At 32.8% G+C, this 16,377-nt stretch overlaps 1 long non-coding RNA gene across 1 annotated transcript in view; it reads right to left on the bottom strand.

Annotated features, from left to right (window-relative positions):
* Window positions 1–1,872: 1,872 nt before the first annotated feature.
* Window positions 1,873–16,377, bottom strand: part of LOC134732770 (uncharacterized) — a 71,303-nt gene continuing 56,798 nt past the window's right edge. Inside the window, exon 3 of the long non-coding RNA XR_010116262.1 lies at window positions 1,873–1,925. This is a non-coding gene — a long non-coding RNA (uncharacterized lncRNA). The remainder of the gene's footprint in view (window positions 1,926–16,377) is intronic.

Below are 16,377 nucleotides of genomic sequence, written 5' to 3' on the forward strand. Positions count from 1 at the left end.
CTTCCTATCCTTCCATTTTACCATTTTAATGATGCTATCACTTCATGGTCACGGATTGCTACTGCAGAACAAAACATCACATTCTTACAGAAAAAAAGGAAGCAGAAAAGTAATGGTCATTTTTTCTGATGTTTATCTTTTATCAGACAGAAATATCTGTCTCGTAAGCACAATAACAGCATTCCTGTAATTACTGATTGGCCCAAACTGGAAGGTATGTCTATACATAAAACAATCCTTGGGAAAGGGGAATCTGATTATGATTGTCTTAGGCTGACAATAATTTATCGATTAGAGGTGGGCACTTTGCCCTTCAAGAAATCATGGAGTCCGGTAAGCAAGAAAGAACTACCAAATGGTTTTGAGTAAATCACCAAAAGCATGTGTTATACACATTGTTATATATAATATGGAATTAAAACTTTTTAGGAAGCATAAAAAATTCAAATTTTGGAAAGGATGTGGGGAATATAAAATCAAAACAGCATTTTAAATGCCTCATAGTCTCTACTTGTATGTGGGCTAGTGGGAAGGAAAATAAGGCTTCTGAAGATTTTTGTCAATGTGAGGGAAAGAAGAGGGAAAATAGAAAAAGTTTTGTGATGTTGGGAATGATCATCTCATTCTAAAGGTATAGTTAATATGCCTTGGCATAAACTAGAAAAGCACTAAGAAATGTGCTTTAAATTTGAGAAATTGAAATTTAATTAACAAATAGATTTGTATTCCATTCAGAGAAGCAAACCGCGAGAGAAATGAAAATCCTGGGTAGCTTTTTAAAAACACTGACTTTGGGCCACCAGACAGCTCAGTTGAATCAGAAAGTTCAGAGTGGGATATGGATACACGTATGTTTTTAAAATTCCTTGGGTGATTCTAATGTGCAACCAGGATTGATAATCACTATTTCAGAGGAATAAGAATATAGTACAATATCCACTATAAATTATATAAATTTTACAAATTCTTTCAGCAACCAAATTTTGAGTGCCAACCATAACCTAGGCAGTGTTCTAGGCACAAGTGATATTGCACCAAATGAAATAAAATCTTAGAACTTGGACCTTCAAATGAGAGAGACAGGTAATATCTATGTAATGCCAGATAAAAAATGATAATGCACCCTGATAAAGTGTGGGAGGTGAAAGCAGGTGAGCCCAGGGATGTCCTCTCTGAGGAGGAGAGAATTGAGCAAGGCAGGAATAAATCTAGGAAGTGAACCAAGAGCACACATGAGGAAGGAGAAAGAGGGCAGGGGGGAAGCAGAAGAACAAGGCTTTGCATCGAGAGCACATTTGAACCTACAGCAGTAAACTCAAAGCCCTAAGAGAATGGGGTGGTGAAAAGAAAAACCTAAGCTTATTCACACTTTCTTTCAAAAATAATGACAATCAAATATCTTTTCAGAGAAAGATTTAGAGATTTTGTCTTTTCTAGATGCTGGCTCTCAGTACTTCTAAAGTATATATGTCAACAAGAAGGAAAGAAGACCTGGAAAGAAGGAAATCATTCTGGTAAATTCCAAATAACTATTTTAGATTAAAGCAAAATTAATAAATGATTGACTTAGAGAATGAATTAAAAACAAGATGAAACAAAATAATATAATAAAATCATATGGAAGATGGAGAGAGTCCACATGTTCTAATGTTCGTGAATGGTTAAGAAGGGGATGACGAATTCGATGAACTTCAAATTTTAAGTCAAGTGTACAAATGAAAATATTATATACTCATGAAAAGAACATTAATAACTTGCAAGAGTTGAAAAATGCAATGGAGATAATATGATTAATCAACTAGACAGGTGGATGAAAAAAACATCTGCAAAGAATGGGCATGGAAACTATAAAACAAAGACGGGAAAACATACCTGGGTTGTAGGTTTGTGGTTTTGTTGGGTTGTAGATACTGTGTATCTTTTGTCTATAAGAGATAATTTGTAGAAAATATAAAGAATATAAAGAATATATGAAAAGAAACTATGACATTACCAATATTAAACTACTATGCCATTACATTGAAAAATAAATTAAAAACTCAAGTAAATAAAAAAGAAGTGCAAACAGGCCTGATATGTATGAAAGTTTAATATGCACTAATGTAATATTTCAAGACAATGGAAAAAGGATGGCTTACTTAATGATGTTGGCATAGATGGATATCTGCAATGTGGGGTGAAAGGAGATGGATGAGAAAACACAGTAAAATATAAAAGTCTATCCAGACTATTACTACACATGTGTAAAAAATGAGCTTACTCATGATAATCAAGAACTGGAAGATATCATGGAAAATGAGGATAGGAGTGCGGAAATATCTGCCTTGTTTTAATTGAATATTTGCATTAATATTTTATCATAAATAAAAGTTAAAGCTCAAATGCAGATATTTCTAAAGAAATAAATTTAAATTACATGTGAACAAAAATAAGAACAAAACTAGGATCACCTACACTGTACTAAAGGTTTTCCATTGAGAAACCCAAGCCCAGTGATATTCATTTATTATGAACCACATATAAATTGTAATTCATCTGTTAAAATTGAGAAAATAAAATATTTGTTTCAGAGGACTGTATGGTTTATTGTACATACAAAACATTGTTTAAGAAAATAATACAATGATCTTCCATTTTTGCAATTGGCCTCTTGGCCAAATACTGCAGCATTTTGCCTGGCCCACTTTGTAGAATCTGAGTATCTAACAATGAAGAACAGTAGAATGAAAACTTTTCAGTAAGTATCCTTCAAACCAAGTAAAAGTAATTTTGTGGGCTACGCATTTGCAATTGCCTTCCTTTACAACCTCTAGAGAGCTCTTTAGCATCACTTGAATTAGGATTTGGGCAAAGAGCCTGCTCAAAATGAAACTACTATTATAGTTACTCTTGACCACGGTACATTGCTTTTCTGTCCCCAATGCCAGGCACTCCAGCAGTGTGAGCAGTCAGGGAGCACCACTAAAAATATAGATAATAAAATATGTGAGAGTTCCCTGAAGCAGATACAAAAATGCATGTGCATTTGTTCCGTTGTAGAATATAATGTTGAAAAGAAGAGACACTCATTGCAACACATGATATCTTTTGCATTTAAGCGATTTATCTATAAACATCATATCATTCTTGAACAAGGCAATTTCCCTGCTGCATTGTTGTTACATTTACCATTTATGATAATTTAGGGACACATTTCAGAGTGTGATTGTTTATTTCAATCAACTCCATAAGGGTAAGTTGATTACAGAGGTGGAGAACTCTGAAAAACACGATTAACTTAAGAAAAGGCCTTTGAGCTTATAGTTAGTGTAGTTAACATAGTTCCATCATTTATTTATGGCTATACCACTAAGGACATATGCTAGGGTTGAGGTTAAAAGGAGAGGAAAGTTTTTTTTTTCTCTTAATTTACATATCAGTTTTTGATGGGTTTTCTCTCCAAAAAGAAGTCTGTTTAGGTTAATGCCAGAGTCCGAGGCCATTTACAGATTAATGGCAATTTTTTTTCTTCGTATACACAGCCTTCCCATATATACCACAGGCTACTTCAATGGCTGCAACCCACTTGCCAGAAGACAAGTTAACTCCTCTTTAGTCATGTTCAAACTATTACAAGTTCCTTTTGTAGAATAATACCTCTCTTTGGGGCCACACCATATGACTTACCCTTTCCAACCCCTATTTTTGACCACATTTTAATCCAATATTTGTTTCAGGGTAAAATGAAAATTCACATGTAAGACTCATGAAACACTGTACACTTAATTCCCAGCACCTCTTTGCTGTAACAATCCAATGCATGGGGACACTCTGGACCTTGCCACAACCTAGGGCTTCTAGGGCTTAAAAATGTAAACTCTAATGTCCACTTTTGTCACAACTTTACAAGCTTACTTTTTCCCTCCCCAAACCCATAACTCAAACCTGCAAACCACATTAAGACGTTTATTTGCTCTCTGTGTATCAATGTCCTTTTGGTTTCATGTCAGTGTGAGAAATCTCAATTATTTAACCTATATAGTAAAGTAGGTAATCATGCAGACTTTGGAGCAAGACTACCTGGGTTAGAAATCTGACTCCAACATTTATTACCTATGTGACCTGGAGAAGACACGTAACCTCTCTGACCGTTGATTTTCTTGTCTGTAAAATACAGTTTGTAAGAGCGCATTTTTATAAAGAAAATACATGTTCTATATTTGTTTATTTTCTTTTATAAAGGAAAAAATAGCAGATTACATATGATATTTAAAGTGGACCAGGAAGATAAATGATTATATTATGAAAATATCAATTTTTCATACAGATAAAATTCACCTTATAAATGTAAATTCCTTGTGTTTTAATCCTTTCTTCCATGTATTATTGAGTTTCTATCCCAAGTGTCTCAAACTTTTCTATAAGAGTTAGCACAGACTTCATTGTTTTTAAAGGGAACTAAACTAGTCACAACATCTTTTTTTCTTTATAGTCTGGGTGTACGTATTTAAAAGTTTATCCCTACTCTTGCCTGTCATCGTGAGTTACCCTAGCCCACACCAAAGGAAAAGGAATGCAACCAGACTGAGATCATGACACCAAACATTGCCTTTCTTGACAGAGTGCTGCCATCCCTCATGCATAGTCAAACAGGCAAACTGGCACAAGTTCAAGACCTCCGGAAAAACTCATCGTTTCTTCACTTTCTGTCACCTTAATTTAGCCGCTGGCAAAGAAAAGCTTAATCATTGCTTCAAGAAGGAGGGTAGGTAGGAGAACAAAGATGACTTGCAAAATATAACATCTGAAAAGCTGCAGTTCCTTTGTGTAGATTTGCTTTTCTCTTCATTGGGGAATTTCTCACAAGTTCTGCCTTTACCTGAAGTATCACATGGCTACATGAAGCAACATTCTCCTCACTGCACCCACTCCCCACTTTGAAATGAGGCTGACAAAACAGCCTCATTTCAAAGAACAGTAGGAGTGAGAATTATTGTTTCAAAAACAGCATAGTCTTGAAGTCTTCCTGGAAGAGAGTTCCTCCATAATTTTCACACATCAAAGTGATAATGAAGTGAATTCAGACGTCCATTTTTTAACTCAACAGTTGAAACAAACTCATCTTAAATTCTTTAACTGAACTACATTGAAGAGTTTGGAGATTAAATTATGCTTTAGTGTATGACATTTTGTACCCCAAATCACAAGTTTTAGACTGAAGAGTCTGTTGCTCCTGATTTAACCCATATTGAGTTTGCACGTTGAGAAAGCATTGGTTTATGCTTAGAGAGGCAGGATAATCTGATTTCTTCACTCTACCAATATCTAGTTGTGAACTACAAATTATATAATCTTTCTACTTCATATTCCTTCTCTTTATGAGATACAGACTAGTTTACTATCTTCCCCTTTCTCATAGGAAATATGTAGCTTGGAATGTTGTCTTGCATTAGACTAAATATTGCTTCGTGATTCTTAATAGAAAATAAATTCATAAAAGCAGTTGACGGAATAAGCTGTTCAGCTAAGAGGCCATATTAATTATTTAAAAATCTCACCAGAAATCATTACTATTTAATGTAAAGAGGACTGATGAATTTATAGAATTATAGGTTTTTTCTTTACAAATGGCTGTGGAAATATATTTGTGTTTTAATACAAAAATAGATCAAGGATTAATATCAAATTTTGTATACTGTCATCACTTGTGAGAAAAAGAAATCAGCATATCCGTAAGATCTTCTCAAGCATTTTCTTCTATATGGACAGCAATTAAGCAATGGCTTCACCTTTAGATTAAACATTTGTGAGATAAAATTTACAGAAGTTCATATATAAATAATCATGAGCATTTTTGCTTAAGCGTTAGCCATGTTTGAAAGAGTGTAGATGTGTGTATATCTGAATGAGTGAGACAGCCTGTAAAACACAGAGTACAATAAATATAAGGAAATATTTCAAAATTAAAAAATCATGAAAGAAATTACTTCAGAAGATGTGTGGCTCTTCCTCATATTTTTAGCTATGCATAAAGACTAAATCACATTCTAAAGACCATCAGAGCAAGACATTTCTGGCTATCTCACTGATGTGTATTAGATTCTTATGCAATAAATTATTCTTAAATTTTAAACTCAATTTCCTTGTGCTATACTTATTCACAATGGTAGCGAACCAGTCCATCACATGTTACAGTCCATAATTATTTGATTCATGGTATCTGAGGTGCAAAGTGATCTCTTAGATCTGATTTTAAAATCATTAATATATATGTTTCATTTCTTAAATTTGTTATAGTTGATGACATCCCCCTCTATTTATAGATTCCTTCAGAAATTACTTTCTCTTAATGTGTACAATTTCACTAGGGAAGACCAAAGTTCTTGTGCTGATACCTTAACTGATAATAATAACAACATATTACTAAAATAGTAACTGCTTTTAACTTGTTAAAGCTCATATGTGGCCACACTTCAGCACAATAAATTCTTCTCCAATTTGCATCTGTTTCTTTCTTCCTTCTGGTTGTGTACTGAAGTTATATCTCAGCTAAAATTATGCCATTTTGGTATTAAATAATTATTTTTAAAATGTAACTGGTTATATGGCACACACAATATCTTGGGGATATGACTGAATAAAGAAGAGAACAACTGAAATTATTTTTTTAAGCTCATAAAACGCCCGTAGGGAACAGTAGCCAATTTCTGTCATGAAGTCTGGTCCAACCGGAGACCAGGCCTGTTTGATCTCAAGATGAATACAGTCTTCCCTGTAGGTTTCATTCTCCAATCACTCATTCGCTTAGCTGTGATTGTCACTGAGAAACTCCTCATCAGTCCCTTTGACCACCTTCTCTGTCTATCTTTAAGTACATGAGAACATCTGGACACTTATATAAGCTGAGAAAAACACATTCTCAGGCCCTGTTTCAGCTCATCACTCTGATCCAACAAGGATGTTTTGAGGACGCTGTGCCTCCAGTGCCTCCTTCCAGAGTCATACAAGAGAAGCGAGTCAACAATATTATATATTATAATATACAATATAATTATATATTATAATATATATTTTAATATACAATATAATTATATATTATAATATATATTTTAACATTATATTATATATAATAATATACATAATTATATATATTAAATATTATAATATATATAGAATATATATTCTATATATATAAAATATATATAATTCAGGCTTGGTCCACAATATGTTATCTAGAAGCTTTAGGAAGTTAGCAACTCTGTCTTGCCACTAACCTTGGTTTTCAAGCTAATGCCTTGTTCTGAGCTTAGCTACCTATCCTCTTTCCCAGAAGGGCCCTCCCAAATAAGGATATTGAGGTTAGAAATAAAATATAATTAAGAGGAAATCAAAACAGAATACTTCAATATTTTAAAAAATATTGTCTTTGTTTTCCTCAACACAAGCTGTACAGGAAGACAATAATTTAAATTTTTGAACAGATTCACTCCATTCGGTTACTTCTGCTTACAGTCCTTGAAAACTTTCTTTTCTTTTTTGATATACCACACAATCTTTCACCTAAAAAAAAAAAAACTTGTGAAATAAATGATATATAGAGAATAAACCTCTAATTAAGCACACAGGCAGACAGATGGACACACAGACAGACAGACACACACACACACACACACAAATATTGACTTAAAAACCATAAATAAGCATTGTCACAAAAAACTACAATGTGTTTTATTATTAATGTAAAATACATTCACATCTTTGAATAGTTGGGTCAGAAATTACTAATTTTAACTCACAAGACAATGCATATTTGCTAGTAGTTTCTGCGAGGAGCTCATTGTAGAGACAAGTTATAGGTGAAATGTCCTGAGCCATTTTGGCCATGAGTAGAAGGTGATGCAATAATCATCTATTTTCATATATGATATAGGCAATCCAGTTGTGACCAGAACATCGCTGCTCTGGGGAGTCACTGTCTTTTTCCTTCTAATTCTATAAATTCAAGCCCCATGCCGCACCTATATTTGCCATATGCACAAAGCATTTTCTTACCCTAGACTCATTTGTAAATCACAGTGTCCTTAGAATCTTTTTGGACTCATTCAGAGTTTGGTCTTGAAATTACAGAAAATTGCTGCTTCAAACATACAGTACCCATGACTCTATTGCCACAGCTCTAGCTAATTTCCTGTCTTGCTGCAATGGCACAAATCTGTGCAAATGCTGGAAATTCAGAAACTTATCATTTAGTGAAAATAAGTTCTTTAACAGCCTTTCTTAAATAGTTTTTGCAAAATGCTTTCTAATTATATATACTTTCTTCTACGTGATTGAAAGGTTTGAAAGCATTTTTGATTCATTAAATATTTATTGAGTGACTACTATAGGACATGCGCTGTTTCCACTTTAGTCTAAGTAGTGCCTGGAAGTCTTTCTTCAAATTTATATAAGCACAATTTCCTTCATTTTTTTTTCTTTTCTCCTACCAAACATCCTCCCTAGTATTGAGGATTTAAAGTACTTCCCTGCGAAAAAAAAAATACTGCCTTAAGAAGATAATAGTTTCAGTATTTCTTATTCAGTAGTATAGAAAATACGTATTATTCTAAACTTGAAGAATATTTTGTAATCATTTAAATTCCCAGCATATTAAAAAATAGCTCTTCCTGTCTACTTAATAAAACTATGACCTCTAATTTAAAAAAAAATCTTTTTCACTCAAGAAAAAACACAGATCCTGATACACTGGGATAGTATTAAGGATTAGAAAGAGAGAGAAGGGCCAGCATCAAACACAGAATGTTAAGGTCCGTTAGACAAGATCCATACTTACCTATGATGGGAAACAAATAAATAAGCAAACAAAATATACAATTCATTAGGTTGTTTTTTGAATATTTCTCCTTCAAGTGGAGTCAGTAAAGACATATCGGGGAAAACAACACAATATAATGAGATACGTAATTTCAATCAAGTTGTACAAGTAAATTCACCCAAACACACACACACACACACACACACACACACACGCACACACACTCCATAAAGATAAATGCCCACATATGCAATAGACAATTGTTGATTCAAAACAAATGTTTTGCTTCCACCCACAGGCAGAGGAAAGTAGTGACTCCAGTTATACTGAATTTCCTTTTCATCACCTGAAAAGCCATGTGTTTATGTTGAACATAGAATAGTGTGTTAGGCACGTTCAACTATCACAATCACAAATTATTTAGGTTGACTGAGAAGATATACTGCCTGTGATGATTGTTGATCTGAATACTACAATAATTTCACAGTATAACTTACGTACATAATGCATGCAAGTCTATAAATTCCTTTCCAAAGAGTTTACCCTGATCCCCAAATGTTACTCAGTTTAGCAGACATCACTGTGTAGCTTTGATGTGAAATGCCAACATGCCTGTGAAACTGCAGGTTTATATTATAAAGAATTCTGACAACTTGCCCAAGTAGAAGAAGCTGTAAAACCAAGATTAGACAGTTGTGTTAAAAATAAGAATAGTCCTGATCACTTAGACTAATTTGATCACGTATGTAATATAGAACCTTAAATAGCAAGGGAGGTATAAAAGGTATAACTTACACATTAAAACTGTCATGACTGTATGACAAAGTAACTCGATTTAAGATACAAAATAGATATTATCAAAATATACAGGGGTCTCCTGATTATTCACAGAAAAAAAGAAAATAATTTAAAAATTTATATAATTTCTATGCATAATTTTCCCTAATGTTTCAGCATTGTTACTTAGAAAATCTTTTCAAATATCTAGATGTTGTTTCAGGAAAAAAGAAGCAAATAAATAGAGATATTGTGTCATAAACATGGAATATAGCATATGAATAAATGTTTTAAATTACAAATAGGAGAAAATCAATATTATAACTCATAAGTACTTTTACAAATGTAACTACAACTGGTTTTAAGTTAATATTTTTGATAATTTATAGTTTAGAAAGATTTTTCAAAGTTTCAACAACAGCTTTGAAACTGACTGTGTTTATTGCTTTATCTGTCAAATGATGTCTCTCTCCAGCCAAAGTAAATGCAATCTAAATATCCCTCTTCTCGCCAAGGCATACTGTATGTAAACTTTCATTTTATCTCTTTTAGACTCTCTGTTTGTATATATTTTTGCTTATTTTTAGATTTTATAAGAAAAAAAGAACAAATATCAGCCACAAGGCTAGTTTCCCAAGTCTTCTGTTCCTGCCTGAAAAGTTGAAGAAACATATCAATGAACTTTTCTCTTTTTTTTGAAACGGAGCCTCGCTCTGTCACCCAGGCTGGAGTGCAGTGGCGCGATCTCGGCTCACTGCAAGCTCCGCCTCCCGGGTTCACGCCATTCTCCTGCCTCAGCCTCTCCGAGTAGCTGGGACTACAGGCGCCCGCCACCACGCCCGGCTAATTTTTTGTATTTTTAGTAGAGACGAGGTTTCACCGTGGTCTCGATCTCCTGACTTCGTGATCCGCAGCCTCGGCCTTCCAAAGTGCTGGGATTACAAGCGTGAGCCACCGCGCCCAGCCATCAATGAACTTTTCTTTCACTATTGCCATCATCATATAAGGAATAAATAATTTCCAGAGCATGAGTCACAATATTTTATGTTAGTTCAAACAATTCTATGACACCAATAAAACAGGTATTTAATAACAAGATATTTGCTACTAAAAAACAGCACAATATTTGCATTAGTCTTACATAATTGAACTCTTAAAAATAAGCAGCATGTGTATCCATTTCACTAAGCCATTCCATAGAAAGAAGAAGATATTTTTGGCCAAAAATGTAATTTCTTGAATACTTGATAAACAATATATCTTTTGACTTTTTTTAAATTAAAGCTAGTCCATTATTCAGAGCTAGGAAATGTTCAGAGCATGAAAATGGAAAATATTTTGAATGACTGGTTAATTGTTAAGGCATAAAGATAAGATTCAGTTACAAAGATAATATTGGTAACACAAGCAACAATGTGTACTGTGTAATAATTAAGTGTTCAGTCATTTTCTATGTTCTTTATATCAGTTAACTCATTTAGGTTTTTGGCTGATTAATATCCACAGATGTAGAACCTGGACCACAAATAAGTCAGGTAACTTGTCCAAGTTCATATTAGTGGTAGAACTGACTTCAGCTTGGGATTTTAACCAATGGGTTAAAGGACGACTGTAAATTTTACACGTGGAAGAAAATGAAACCTGCCCCTCTGAGACTAATGTGCATAATGTCCAAACTCTGCATTTATGTAATAAATGAAGTAAAAGTATTGTGACATCTGATTATAATAAATTTCTGGATAGTAATAATAACATCCACACATTTGATCATAATGAATCAATTTTATGTAAAAAGCAAACCTTGAATGTTTTCTAGGGACCTTCACTACAGGGGAATAAGAAGTGGAGATGCGTGGAACTATATAGATCCCATGAAACAGAGAAAAATGGGATGCAATGAAGTCACTGATGGACAAGGAGTGTGATTGTGTATTCCAAATTTCATGTCAAGGTTCCCATGTGGCCCACACTATTATTTCTAACCTAAAATGTCTGAGATTGCCTGGTGAGCTTGTAGATTTATACCTGTTAGGTATCAAGAGCTAAAATTTCACACACATCAAGATATTTGCTATTAAAAAACAGTAAGATATTTGCATTAGTCTTACATAATTGAACTGAATCAGTTCAGTTTTTCTGAATCAGAAACACTGATAAAGCAAATTGTTTACATGCTAGACTATGTTTGGAAAATTTGTCAATTTGAGTTTTATAGAGTTTGATTTTTGGCCAAGTACAATTCAGAGAGTTTCTATTGAGTCTTTCTAAAATGTTACTTAAGTCCTCATGTAATTTTCCCACTTACATAAATAAATTACCCCCTACCAAATATTGTTACATACAATATAAAACTCTTCAAAATCTTATCCAGACACTTGGCATTGTCCTTAACAACTTCTCGTTTAAAGAGTGAAGGTGTGGTAATTGGAGATGGATTCTCACTATTCATATACTAGTACTATAGTTTAACTGTGTCCCACAAAAATCACGTGTTGAAAACTTAACCTCATTTAACAGTGTTGGAAAATGAGGCCTAATGAGAGATGATTAGGCCATGAGGGATCTGCCTTCATGAAAAGATTAACGTCATTCCTGCATTATTGCAGGACTGACTTCCTTATCTCAGCAGTGGAGTGAGCTTGGCCCTCTTTTTTCTCTCTCTCTTTCTCCTTCTTCTGCCATGAGATGACAAAACAATGCTCTCACAAAATGCCTGTCCCTTGATCTTGAACGTTCCAGCCTCCAGAGTCCTGAGCCAATAACTTTCTGTTCATTACAAATTACCCAGCCTTGGGCATTCTGTTATCACAGCATGAAACAAACTAGGGCAAATAGTATATGTTTTATCTACCCTCCTAAAGTCTTCAGTCCTCAACCAGCTTCTATTTTCTTGGCATCAAAGAAATCTAAATTTTGCAGACCTTGGAATGAACTGTATTTGGCATTAGGCAAATTATTTAACATTTCAGAGTATTAGCTTTCCTATCTGTAATATATATATATATGTATCTCTCATCTGTAATATATATAGTGTGTATGTGTATAATGCAAGTATACATACATATATTTGATAAATACTCATCAGTTGTGATATAAATGTATAGACACATCGATTAAATATATAAAAATACAGCACATTTTTATTTATACAAAATATACGTGGTGTGTATATGTGCATATATATGTGTGTATATATAAACACATACAAAGTTTTGTTATAAGTGAACTGCCTGGTATATAAACTGATAAATATTAGGCACTTATGAGTGCTTTTATTTGAATTAAGAAGCAACCAAAAACAGAAAAAAAGAAAAAGCATGCTGCATAATATCAGCATTCTATTCTGAATACTGAGTTTGCTCCTTAAGAATATTACTGTGTTATTTTTTAATAATGAGGTCCAAGGCTGGCAGACACTTACACACAGTAAAGAGGAAAATTCTCCTCTTTCCATGAAGACATTTTTAAAAAGCAAATAATACAATGCATTTTATATTTTTGTTAGCCTGTTCTAATTCTCATGGATATGATACTGAGCTGATCCAAATGTAATAACATGAAAAATCAATGAGATCTTCAAGGTCATAAACCGCATGTATCAGAAGAAAGTGATATTGATACAACTCTCAGGATTCAAAATCTTAATATGCAAGTGAACTTAAATTATATCAGAATTCATTAACTGATTCTAAAAATTAATATGAGTATTATTTGTTTTAACGTGTTTGTAGCTTCACAGACTAGAAAAAAAAAATAAGTGCAAGAAGTTTTACGTTGCCCTTCCCTTTACCTGGAGCACTCTTACTCCACAGATCCCTTTGCTTGGTCTCTTGCTATTCAGGTCTTTGGACACTTGTCACCCCTCAAGTAGCACCCTGGCTAAAATTTCACACCCATCAGTCTTTTTTTGCTGGTAACTTTTCATTGCTTGATATTATATCATGTCTTTTATTTTACATGTGTATAGTACCAATCCCTGGGAAAATGTAGGGAATAGATCTTTTTCTCTTTGGCCCACTGTCAAGAGAGGAGTTAGAAGATAACCTAGTACATACCAGATTCTTAACAAGAAATAGATCTGATTATATCACCTTAGATTATTTTTGACTTTTCTTAAATTTTATATAAATATAAATATACAGTATGTACTCTCTGAAAGCTTACCTTTTTCACTCAGCCAAACATTTTTTGGGGGAATTAATAATGGCACTGACTGTACAGTATTTTGTTCATTTTATTATTGAGTAGTATGCAATTCTAGGAGTATACCACAATATTATACATCATCATGTCTTTAGATGGTGAATATTTGGGTTGTTTTCACCTTTGGGTTATTATTAATAAGGCTGTTAGAAATATAAGTATTGCTGCAGTTATATTTTTTATTAATCATGTGGAATTGCTGTCAATGTTAAATGGGTGCTAAAGTTTATAAGAAACTGCCAAACTGTTTTCCAAAGTGCTTTTAACATCTTATACCTCCACCAGTGACATATGAAAATTTCAGTTACCCCGGATCCAAGGAAACAACTGGTATTGTCTATCTTTTTAACTTGGGGCATTCTAATGTGTGAATGAAATGCTGTTTGGGATCATATTGTGGTTAAAGTTTGTACATCCTAATGCCAAATATTTACCTGTATTATTAGCCATCATATATCTTCTTTCAGGAAATTATTAAATAAGAAGTTTACTTTTCTTATTTGAGTGCGTTGTCTTCTAATTATGAGATTATATGATTTTTGAATGTGTTTTAGACACATAGTTCTTGTCAGATAAATGTATTGAGAATGTTTTTCTCTGCCTGTGTTTTACTTCTCCATTTTTGAGGGATTTGTTTTAAAGAACCAAAAGGTTTAAATATTTTTGAAGACCAGATTAAAAATTTTTATTTTATAGTCCTTGTGTTTTGAGTATTATCTAAAGTTATGGACCTGCCTCAAGGTTATGAAGTTTTGTTTTTATGCCCTATGTTTTTCACTTTACATTTAGATATACGATCCATTTTGAATTTAATTTCCTCTTTTCGAATGTCTCAGTTTTTAAATTTCGTTAATTGTTATTTAAACTTATTTTATTTTCAGGTATAAGCATATAAAAATACAAATTTCAATGCAAGCACCACTTTAAGTGTATCCTGCAAATTTGGGTATTTAGTGCATTCATTTCTTTTCAGTTCAATTGTTTTTAATATTTCCTTTGAGATTTTTTATTTGACTGAAGGAGTACTTACCAGTGTATTACTTAATTTGCAGATATTTCAAAATTTCCTTATTTTAAAATTTATTTTCTCTTTCCCCAGAGAATATACTCTGTAACATTTATTGTTTTTGAGATTCACATGCCCTAGCACATAATCTATCTTGGTGAACTTTCTTTGTAGACTTGAAAAGAATATGTATTGTTTAACTGTTTGATGTAGTATTGTTAATATCAATTAGGTCAAGCTGATTACAGTGTTGCACAATTAATGCAACAAGTTAACAAAACTATAATTCTGTTTACTGAATGTCTCTGGTGTTATTGCCTTTATGTATTTAACATATAATATGTATACATATATACATTATAACCACAATGTACAATATAGTTTTTCTTTAAATTTCTAGTTTTCTTTAAAGGAATTGGAAGAAGACAAAATTATTTTTATTTTTACCAAGTTATTTACCATGTCTAATCCTACAGATTTCAATTTCCAACTAATTTTCTTTCAGTCCGAAATAAATTTTATTATTTGTAGTTGTGGAGGCCTAATAATTAATTCAACATTAATTTATCTGAAAAACTACTTATTTTACCCTGGACATATAATTCTGTAATGACAGGTTTTTTTTTCAGCACTTTAAAGATATCCTCCCATTTCCATTTATCTTCTACTGTATCTGATATACACTGAGTTGTCATTTAAATTTTTGTTTCCCTTGATATAATATGCTCTTTTTTTCCTAGCTGCTTTCAAAATTTTCCTTTGATCTTTTCTTTTAAGCTGTTGAATATGATGTGTCTAGATGTAAATTTCTTTATATTTACCCTGTCAAGTCTCACCAAACATCTTGAATCTGTACATCAATGTTCTTCACCAAATTTGGGAAACTTTGGCCATTTTTTCTTCAAATATTTTTCCGCCTCATTGTTACTTTCTTCTCTGTGTGATGCTTTAATTACACATATGTTCAACTTTTTAGTATTGTTCTGCAGGTCCCTCAGGATCTTTCCCTTGGTATTGAATAATTTTGTCTCCCTGTTTTTCAAATTAGATTGTTTTTACTAGACTATCTTTAAGTTCATTGACCTTTCTTTCTACCATTGCTATACTATTCTTAAGCTCATCCAGTGATTTTTTTTTATTTCAATTATATGTTTTAGATCTACAATTTTCACTTGGTCCTTTTTATACATTCCATTTATTTGCTATATTACCCTGTTTACTCATTACATCCACATTTTCCTATGAATATTTCAACATATTTTCCCCTCGATATATTTTGGTAGTAGATTTAAAGACTGCTAATTCCAATATTAAGCTCTCTTCAGAGTCAATTTCTATTTTATTCTTGTTCATGGGTAACATTTTCTTTTCTTTCTTGTTTTTTTTTTTTTTTTTTTTTTTTTTTTTTTTGGACACTACCCTTAACACTGACTACACACTTAACATTGCCAATGTATTTTGTGAAGACCGTAGATTTTAACTTGTTAAGGCTTATTTTCAACATATCATTAGGGTGGACCTGTGGAAAACATAAGGTGTTTTTTAAGCCTCTAACTGTATAGGAAACTGTTGAAGGCCGAAAGAGTGAGGATCGTGA

This window comes from Symphalangus syndactylus, chromosome 2 (genome assembly GCF_028878055.3).
Source record: "Symphalangus syndactylus isolate Jambi chromosome 2, NHGRI_mSymSyn1-v2.1_pri, whole genome shotgun sequence".
NCBI lineage: Eukaryota > Metazoa > Chordata > Mammalia > Primates > Hylobatidae > Symphalangus > Symphalangus syndactylus.